Here is an 11,091-nt window from a genome sequence, read left to right on the forward strand (position 1 = left end):
GGAATATCCTTAGCTTCATGAAGAATACAGCCCTGGACACCACCTCCCACTCCTCTCTGCCAACATTCCCTAGTAAGCACCTTGTCATGGAAGTGAAATGACCCAAAGAACAGCATTTAAAAAGCGCACAAGTTTTGATGACCCTGGAAGACGTGGTAGGAAGCTGCCTGGGTTTTTTGGGTGCTCTTAAGCCCTCTTAATAATTTTTTAAAGATTTTTTTATGCATACAGAACTGGGGTACAGGCTAAAGTTATGCATATAGAACTGGCTGGGGTGTGGCCATAAGTTAAGGTGATGCACAGCTCAGTTACCTCCTTCATCGCTGGTGACGTGGGATGTCTTCCATTTATGGTGTCCTTCGCCATGTTTTTATTTATTTATTTATTTTTTTTTTTAAGATTTATTTATTTATTCATACAGAACTGGGGTACAGGCCAGAGGTTCAGGGGCGGTGAGAGGCTTCACCAGAGACAGAGTGGGGAGCAGAACAGGCAGATCGATGAAGTACACTGCTGAGGGAAGCAGCGGGCGGGTCAGGAGAGGTCTGCCGCACCCTGTGGTCACCTCCGGGGCAGGCGGGAATCCAACTCATGCGGAAGTGGCTTCAGATTCTTAGTGCTGTGCTTTAACCCGCTGCGCCACCAGGGAGGGCCAGTTTTTTTTTTTTTAAAGATTTATTTATTTATGAACTCAGGTACAAGCCAGAAGTGTGGGGTGAGGGGGCGGTGAAAGGATTCACCAGAGACAGAGCAGGGAGCAGAACAGGCAGATTGAGGAAGTACACTGCTGAGGGGAGCAGCGGGCGGGTCAGGAGAGGTCTGCCGCACCCTGTGGTCACCTCCTGGGCAGGCGGGGATCGAGCTCATGCTGATGTGGCTTTAGCCTCTTAGCGCTGTGCTTTAACCCGCTGCATGACGGGGGAGGGCCCTTGACCAAATGTTCTTATGGGGGGCCCCAGGGCCCCAGGATGCCATGTTAACTTCGCAAACCTCTACTTGCCCTGGGCTGTGAGTTTCTCAGCTGTTCCTTGTTTTGGATGAGCTTGATTTTCTGAGGCCTATTGGTTAGGTCCTTTGTAGATGCCCCATTATTGGAATTTGTCTGATGTTTTTCCTCGTGACAGGCGGGGCCGTGGCCTTCTGGAAGGAAGGTGATAGTGCAAAGTCCCTTTTCATCACATCACCATCAGGTTACAAATCAACATAATTTATGATGGTCGATCTTGACCTTGGTTGGCCTCCCGCCCGAAGCCCTGTTTGTCAGCTTCTCCATTCTAAATTTACTCTTTTGCCCCCTCTTAGCTTTTTGAAGTTGCCAGACTCATTCCCAGGACAATATTAGGCACCTACGTGGGTGTTTTTGTGGTCACAGCCTCAGAGGCTTGAATGGCTTTCCTGTCTGTTCAGCGGTATAGCCACTCAAAGCCAGGCAAACTTGCTCAGGGCTGTGTGTACCCCTCAACTGAAGCAGCAGGGGTGCAATGCCACGAGATGCCATGGTCATGACATGGACAGGAGAGCAAAAGTTGCTCTTGGCATGCCAAGACCCTCCCAGGAACCGCCAGCCATTCTCTGCTTGAATTCTGACTTCAAACTCTTCCCATTGCATCAGTCATGAAATCCAGCCAGGAAGAAGAGCATGCACGCAGGGACAGTAGCAAGTTCAAATCTTCATATAGTCATTCAACAAACATTCCTCACAATGGGCCTGGCTTCTGCGAGGGCCCTTTATCTAGATTGATAGGGCTCATTCCTCTGCAGTATCGCACCCTTCCCCCCTTAACACACACGGGAGTCTGTTTGATACAGAGCAGGTACCACCAGCCCTAGAGGTCTAACTGCAAAAACCTGGGTCAACAGCTTTGCTGTGGTTTTCATGAAAGTTCAGGTTAGTGTAATGCTGGGTCTTGACACTTAGATCTAGGGATACATTTCTCCTGGATGTTTTCAACTAGAGATAAAGAGCAGCAAATGAGATTGGGGTGATGGACAGGTGATGCCCTAGCCTCTTCACTAGCCTCTCCAGTGAGAATCTCCTTGAACATTGTACTGTGTCATTATAAAGCCTTCAGAAGAGAAGAAAATAGACACATCTCCTTATCAAATAAGACTGAGAGGGAATTGAATAAAGTTAGGTGGGCAGGAGACTTTGCACAGTTATATGGAAAATAACTCTAGGCTGAGAGCTTCAAAGTCAGTGACAGAGCAACTGGAAGTGTCAGGTAGAAAGGGAAGCGGGGTCTTGACTTTGGACTTGAGTGCTGCTTTTTCTTTCCCTCTACCCATTCCTGCTGGCTGTAGTGCTTGAGTATGAAGACAGAAGGAAGGGAGGACAGAGCAGGTAAAGGAAGGACGTGTGTCCAGCAGTGGGGACAGGTAGTTTGGGTTTAGGGGACATTTGGGGGGCACAGGTAACAGGTGACAAGGAGCAGACCAAAGCTGTTGATTAACACCCATGAATGTGTAAAAGAGTAAATGGGTGACAGAAAGCTGCACCCTGATGATCTCTATCACCCTCATCTTCACAGTAGGGCCAGCCTGTACATGGCCTTCTGGTCTACCTGGGTCCTCATTATCATTCTTCTCTGTAGATCTTTAAGGACCTGTTTGTAAAATGCTTCTTTATTTTCACTTAGTGACACCACTGTTAGGATCTCAATATGCGCATCTCCTCCAATTTCACAGGTTGGAGCCCACCCCAAAGTGTCACTGTATTGTGACTCTGTATTGGAGACTCTGTGGTGAAGGGAGGCCTGAGTGTGCGGTCTCAATCCAATAGGTTTAGTATCTTTACAAGAAAAGACAACAGAGGCTTGTTTTTCTTTCACCCTCTTGGTCACACCCCAAACAAAAGCCTTTTGAGTATGCAGCAAGGAGGTGGTGGTCTGCCAGCCTCACTGGGTGGCACGTCAGATGGGAACTTAGTCTTTGAACTACAGGGAGAAAAAATGCCTGTTTTTGAAGACACTCAGCCCGGTAGTTTGTGAAGGCTTCCTGCGCAGACTAAGATGTAATCTCTAGTCATGTAGACAGATGGGGCCTTTCAGCTGGCACTTCACTACTCCATGGCACTGGCCGCCAGAGGCGCAGAACTCAGCTCACAGGCCTACGTCAGCACCTTCGCCTATCTGGGTACCCGGCGGTCACTGCCTTAGGCACCTCACCCTCTTAGGAAACGGTGACTTGGGCACTGTTTGGATTTCATTTAATGTCTCAGAGCTGCTCAGTGGGTGATGACTTGTCCAGATCTGCTGCTGTTATCATCAAAAGTCTCCTCCATCCCAGACAAACCCCGATGGTTGTCACCTGTCCCCCAGGAATCTTCCCTGGACATCTTCATTTTAATAACTTGGTTCATGAGTAATCGGGAATCATTTCCATCTGAAATGACCACCCTAAGATGTTTCAGCCATGACTGTGTCCTTCTAGAGAGCCAGGTGTGTCAGAGGCCACACCGCCTTAGTGTGTGGGGTCACTCTGTGATGTTTCCACAACCCAGAGACCCGTGAACGCGATGCTCACGGTGTGGCCCCAGGGTCAGGCTCTGCAGGGAGATTCGCTATTTGTCTGCCTTTACAGTGGGTGATAGGCTCTGTCCTCACTGGCAGAGACCTTCACATCCCGAGGGTCATGTTTGTCAGGAATCTTAAGTGGGCCTGAAAGTTCCTTGTGACACACTGACCAGTTACACTTTTGTTCAATTGGTCAGACTAGCTCAAGAGAAGCAAAATGCTGGAGAGATTGGCGCTGAAGACCAGAGAAGCTATAGTCAATGAATGAAAGCCCCTGGGGCTGAGACTAAGTGGGAAGTGCCTGAAGAGGGTTGGAACAGGAGGGGGTTGTGCCAGGGGCCTCATGCCAGCTGCTGGTGCCCAGAAAAGGAAGGAACCCCCAGGTGGGGTGGGGGGAGGCTGGTCTGCCTCTGTCCAGCCTTCTCCAGGACCTTGAGGCTCCTGTGAGTCCCTATAGCTCTGATCCCCAGGACGGGCCAAACGGACCCCTTCAATTTTCTTGAAACTCTGGTATTTATTTATGTTTATATCATCTCTACAGACATCTATTACGTGCATTTCCTCTGCTGTGTTTCTTCAGCTGTGCTCTCGTAATTAATTCTGCCAGGCTCGGCCTGTCCTTGACATACCAAGCCATTAACTTGAAATCGGAAAAGTTCTGTGAGGTCTCTAAATTCTTTCCTCTGATTATCAGGCCCGCTAGCTGGAAAGAGAGTGACTGGCTGGGAGATGAAAACTAATGGACTAACTGGTCATGGAAAGTCTAAACAGAAGATTTTCATTCTCTCTCCACTTGCAATGATTTATTTTCATGGTTTTATGAGACTTTAATGAAGAAACTTTATCTGTCTGCCTGGTAATTATCCACCAAGTCCCCATTTGCTGTCAGAAAATCCACAATAAGAACAACAAAAATGGCGGAATTGGTGGAATAGACCTGTCTGGCACAGGAATAAGCCAGTGTCACATGGGTGTGTGATTGGAAGCACGTGTGTGATGTCCCTGTCGCCGCATGGCTAGTTCGGCATCTTCAGTGAGGGGGTGCAGCAGAAGCAACAGTGATGCCCAGGAGTCTCCTGAGCCCCGGGCCCCAGCGCCCGCGAGCTGGCATGTTCAGACGACAGCGCGCCCGGCTGTCAGCCCTGTGTTAGCATTTTGGGCCTGGCCCAGTTCTTTCTGTGGATGTTGAGGTCACACCTGAAACAAAGGCTGACAAGATCCTTGAACTCTGCATTTATAAAAGCCGGTTGTATTGACTTTTCCCATGCGGCACAGCTCTGGGGTCAATAAAGACACTACAATCCGGGTCACCCTGCAGCCCCTCTGGCCACTGACTCAAGTCGGAGGGGTGGAATTCCATGGACTCCTCCAGCTTTTGAGGTCCAGACTGAGGGCTTGGCAGGCCATAGAGGGTATCTCCTAAACTCCAGGATGCAAAGCATAAATCAGAGGCAGTCAAGACAGCTCACCAGAGGATGACGGTTGGTGAGAGTTTCAGAATTTGGGGTGCCACATAGCACCCAAAGCCCTGAGCCAAAGGAGTTGGAATACATGCATTCTTTATTTTCAGTTCTAGTTTAGTTAACAAGGTGAGAAACTCTCTTTCTTACACATTTTTCTAGGTGTCAAATTTGTCATGCTCCCACATAACCTACAAATTTATCTCTGCTTGTTGTCATCTGAGAAGAATTTTGCTAATGCTTTAATGGTGTCTTTCGGGGCATCTGGGCCCATGATGGAAGATCTGACTGATAATATATGCCACACTTTAAATTAAAGAAATATTCTTCAAAATTTATTTTCAAATCTCTGTAGATAGGACTCGGTAGACTTCTATTAAGTCCAAGGAGAAAATGAGTGGCCCCAAATTTGCTCTTGTGTCCCTAGGACTGGGATCCCCCACCCCGTCCCTGCAACATCCCATGGGAAATCGGTGGCAAAGAACTCAAGGAGATAAGAGCTACCCTGCAATATACCAAGCTACGGGGCTTGAGATTTTATTATCTTTTCAGCCTCTTTTCAGTTATTAATCAAATTATACCCGTTGACTCTTCCTGTATTATCAGGGTATCTGTCTGTCAGGCTTTCTGAAATGACAGGGTCAGGCCTGTCTCCTCTTTCTCCCTCAGGAGACCATCCTACTTTAGTTACTTTCCTCAGACAGCAATGAAGAAGGGGCTCCAGCCACGTGTGTTGAAGGAAGGAGCCCCTTTGACACTCAGGAACTCTATAAATGAAGACCATATATTGGTCTAGAACAATACTAGCCAGAAACACAATGAGAGTCATTCAAGTATAAGTAATTAAAGTAATTGCATCTAAGAAATTAAAATTGTTCTAGTAACCTCACTTACAAAGGGGAAAAAATGTGAAACTAATTTTAATAATGTATTTTGTTTAATACAACATTTCCAAAATAGTATCACTTCAAAATGTAAGATTATAAAAATTAATGCAATATTTTGCTTTTTGGGGGGGGGCACAAGTCTTTGAATTCGGTTGTGTCATTTCCTCTTACATTAAGTATAAATGTTGATTAGCCACAGGTAAGTGCTCAGAAGCCATCATAGTGGCTACAGCACCTATGTAGTCTCAGTCAGTTGTTGGCTGCGCTGGGTACAGATGTGGAGTCTACACAGAGAGTGTCACTTTCTCTGTCTTCTCCCTGTTGATTCTGGAATCAGATTAGAAACAGTGTCAGAGTTCGACCACCCAGCCCAGCTCTGCCTTCAAAGAATGATGTGTCATTCAGCACAGACCTTCAGCTGCCAAACTTAGTCTACTGATTCTCAAAGTCGGAGATGATAACAATCAGCTTCTTTAAATGCAGGTTCCTAGACAGAACTCCAGACCATCATCCGGCTAAGAATTTCTGAAGGTAAAGTCTGCATTTCTGGGTGATTCCAACACACCCTGAATTCTGAGGATATGACCACAGGCCCTCAACCAACATAGGACGATTTCTCTAGAACTTGCAACCTGGACTCATTCGGGCCTTTGTCCAGGTTCACATGACTATTCCCCTCCCACACGTCCAAAGCTTCCCGAACCTGCTCAGAGGCGGCTGATCAATCTCTGTTCTGTATTTTACAGTCACCTCATGCTCAGCCAGTTGCATTCCGAGACCTATATAACACCCACCACATCTGAGACACTGCTCTGTGGTATATTTTTAAGACTCAAGCTCTCCTTTTGAACTTCTTCCCTCTATTTTTGTGTCTGTCGAGATGGCACTGCATGTGTGACACCTCTTGCTTATGCAACGGCTGCTCCCCAGGGCCTCCGGGTATTTATAACCCTCTCCTCAGGAGCCTTCTTGCACCCTGGGAGGAGCGAGCACACATGAGGTGGCCTAACTTTTGCCGGAGGGGAATGGAGGCGTATAGTAGTTAACTTGTGAAGAAAACTTGGGTCTGGAGAAACTGGGGAAGTGACTTCTCTGTTTGGAGGCCACCCTGGCGCCCACTTTCCAGCCCACTGGAATCTGATGTGATAAAACACATTTTACCAAAATGCGTTTGATAAAAACATTTTTCTGAAGTTGCTTCAGGTGCTCACTGCCCACCTCCACTGAGAGATGGGTGCGTTTGTGTGTGTTTGGGGGGCCCAGTGGAGGTATGTTCCTTCCTCTGTTCCCTGCTCTCTTGGAATACTTGGTCTTCTAGAAAGGAGCGAGCCAAGTGTCCCAGCTCCCTGGAGTCAGGTGAGAAGTGTTTGAAATGAAAGTGCATGTCCCGTCCCTTCACGCTTCCTTGTGCCCCAGTGGAGCTGCAGGCACTGCTGACTGGGAGGTGGGGGGGTACCAGATCCTGTGACCTCTCTGGGCTCTTTACTTCCTAAGCTGAGCCCAGGGCCACGGGACGTGAGGGGCCCTGCTCTCTAGAGAAGCACCGTGTTAATGGCGCCTTCAGTGAAGGGTGACTTTCAAAAAGATCTTGAATCACAGTCTTCTGTCTGATTGTAGCAGTACCAAAGAGTGTAGTCCTATCCTCTTTCAAAACAGATATTTTTGGGGCCCTCCCTGGTGGCGCAGCGGGGGAAAGCAGAACACTGGGAAGCTAAAGCCACTTCAGCACGAGTTCAATCCCTGCCCCGGAGGTGACCACATGGCTGGCAGACCTCTCCTGACCGCCTGCTGCTCCCCTCAGCAGTGTATTTCATCGATCTGCCTGTTCTGCTCCCCACTCTGTCTCTGGTGAATCCTCTCACCGCCCCTGCACCTCGGGCTTGTACCCCTGTTCTATATACACAAATAAAAAAATCTTTAAAAAAAAACATATCTTTTAACATAATTGAATATGCATTTTTCTTTTTTTTTTTTTTTAAAGATTTATTTATTGGTGCATACAGAACTGGGGTACAGGCCAGAGGCTCAGGGGCGGTGAGAGGCTTCACCAGAGACAGAGTGGGAAGCAGAACAGGCAGATGGACGAAGTCCACTGCTGAGGGGAGCAGCGGGCGGGTCAGGAGAGGTCTGCCGCACCATGTGGTCACCTCCGGGGCAGGCGGGAATCGAACTCATGAGGAAGCAGCTTTAGATTCTCAGTACTGTGCTTTAACCCGCTGCGCCACCAGGGAGGGCCGTATATATGCATTTTTCATAACACAATTTTGTTCTGTCTTTTTTTTTTAAAGATTTATTTATTCATACAGAGCTGGGGTACAGGCCAGAGATGCGGAGGGTGAGAGGATTCACCAGAGACAGTGGGGAGCAGAACAGACAGAGCGACAAAGTACACTGCTGAGGGGAGCAGCGGGCGGGTCAGGAAAGGTCTGCCACGCCATGTGGTCTCCTTCGGGGCAGGCGGGAATCAAACTCATGCGGAAGTGGCTTTAGCTTCTTAGTGCAGTGCTTTAACCTGCTGTGCCACCAGGGAGGGCCCCTTGTTCTGTCTTTTTTTAAAGTGGTTTTATTTTTCAAGGATAAGCTCCATATGAAAACATAAAATACAGAAAGTGAAAATTTCTGCATTTTATAGAAAATTAAAACCCACAATTCTATCCCCCACCCCTCAGAAATAACCACTACTATTAGGGTGTATTTTCTTTAGGTTTTTTCACTTGCCTTTTCTTGAGGAGGGGGTACATACTTGAGATAACACCAAATCATCTTTGTCTTTAAGTAGCCGTGGTTTCCCTTAGCGGAATGCGCTATTTCAGAAAACATAACCTAGAGAAGACAAATATTTAACAAAAAATCTCTAAGCTCTGTAACTGATGCTTCTAATCTAAATGCAGGATGTAGAGGCTTCGTTTAACTCTCCTAGTTTAGAGCTGCACCTCCTTTCTTCTACTTGAGAATCCTGATTCTCAAAGGCACAGCAATTACGCAAGTAAACTGTTCCAATTAACACGTGCTTCGTCTGCATTATTCACACAATCATCTCAGAGCAGCAGCTCAAATATTCCAACCGCCAAAGGAAGATGAAAACTGCCTTTTTTCATCTTCGGTCATTTGCTTTCCCCTCCCTCGATTTTAAAATACTCGAACCCTGTCTGCATTGTCCAGGCACATGTCCAGTGTGGACTCTCCTTCTCCGTTCTGCAGTGACACGTATTTCATGTTCACCTGGTTGGTTCCCGGTCACGCTGGTGTCTGAAACTTGGCCTTCCATAATTCGTCAGGAAAAGTTCTGAGGATGTTTTCTAAGTTCTTTCACGTTGATAACAGTTTGGAATTGTCATGTGTGAAAGTCAGTGTTGCTGGTCGTAGAATCCGTGGGTCACCTTTTCCTGCCATTAATATCTCAAATATGTTAGTCCATTTTTTTCTGCTGTCAAATACTGTGTGTGAAATCTCCTCTGTTTTCACTTTAATTTTCGGATTAGGTACTCAAAGACCTTGTCTTAAAATCCAGTAGTTTTAAATCTTGATATTGGAGGTGCTGGTTGATATTCTTGACTGTGTGGATGATGATTATTATTTTTTAATGTAGTGTCGGTTTTATTTTTTTTATTTCAAGAACATTTTCGTGCACTATAACTTCCATCTGCTTGTTAAACATTTTTATATACTAATATTTGTTTGTTTAGTTACTGAGCTTAATGATTTTACTGCAATCTACCGGCTTTTAAAGATGGAAGGTAGCCTCTGATTAGCGTATTTACTGTAGTGATCTCGGGTGTATCCTTTTGTTCAGGGACTCGTTTAACTTCGTTTTACTTAGATCTTCCGTACAGACGTTTCCTCACTCATGTTATTGCAGTAACCTTGGTTTACAACATGCTGTAGGATTCAAGAGTTCAAGTTTACCCCTCTTCAGACATATCTGACCAGCCCACACCCACCACCAGGCCCCCTCGTCCTCAATTTTTGATGTTTCCCTTTATGGTCGCTGTCACCGCTTTTAAGCTTTAAAAGTTCATCTTCCCCCACCCACCACCCACAGCAGTGTCCACAGATTTGATGACTAACGTTTCGTTGCTACACGTGCTTGGCGCCTTTTGCCAGGATAAGGACAGTCTATATTTACAGGGAAAGAAACAGATGCTCCATCCCATGCAGGTTATGCGTGTGACCTTCAAAGGCTGTGAGGATGACTCAGAGGAGAGGGAGAGCCTGACACAGCTGTTCTCCAGCTCTGGGCCCCTCTCGGGGTACCAGGCTACCCAGCGCTGCGAGTTGCTGTGGTGTCCAGCCTGCGCCTGAGAGACTCACAGACCTTTCCCTAGAAAGCACAGTCTGACATTCTGAGATACAAAAGCCCTTCACTGGGCACCAGGATGGCGAACTGTGCCCACTCTGGACGGCTCTCCTAAGCTGCCCTGTCTGGTGTGTTGGGCTTAGAGTATTTGTGTTCACTTAATCGCTACATGGAATATTCTGCTTTCACACGGAGGAGCAAACCAGGTGAGGCAATTTCCCCCAAAAAGACAAATCCTATTTCCTCTCCCCAAAACCCAGAAAACCCAGGACCTCAGCCTCTCGGTCCTGGAGCTGAGCTACGGCTACAGGCTGAGCCCTGGATAGGGTGGGAGCCGGGGGTCAGGTTGGGGAAGGGCCCTGGGTCAGCGTGACTCACCCAGGGAGGCTGTCCATCGGCCACAGGGTCTCTCTCAGAGCAAGCCGTTTTGAAGCATTTTCATGACTTTGGCATTTTTTAATAAAGCGCGAGACCTCGCAGAGTCTGCTTTCCGTTGACACTGCTATGTGGCAGAACTCAAGGCATTTCGTCGTCAACACAAACTCCAACATTGACATTGAAATTACATAAGCCAGAAAGGCCCACTGTGGTGTTTTTAAAGGTTCTGCTTCTGGGCCTCCCTGGTGGTGCACAGGGGCAAGGTGAGGCACTGTGCAGCTGTCTGCAGTCCCTGCCCGTGACTTCGATCCCCGGCCCTGGAAGTGACCCACAGGGCACAGCAGACCTCTCCCGCCTCTCGCTGCTCCCCTCAGCAGTGTTTATTAGTCAGTACACCTGTTCTGCTCCCCACTCTGTCTCTGGTGAATCCTCTCACACCACCCCACCCCCGTACCCTACTTCTACAATACATAAATAAGTCAATCTTAAAAAAACAAAGTGCCTAATTCCTAGTATTTTCTTCTTTTATCAATTTTTTTTCCTCCCTTTTGGGTGTC

The sequence above is a fragment of the Condylura cristata genome, unplaced genomic scaffold, assembly GCF_000260355.1.
Source record: "Condylura cristata isolate star-nosed mole 26May11 unplaced genomic scaffold, ConCri1.0 scaffold00014, whole genome shotgun sequence".
NCBI lineage: Eukaryota > Metazoa > Chordata > Mammalia > Eulipotyphla > Talpidae > Condylura > Condylura cristata.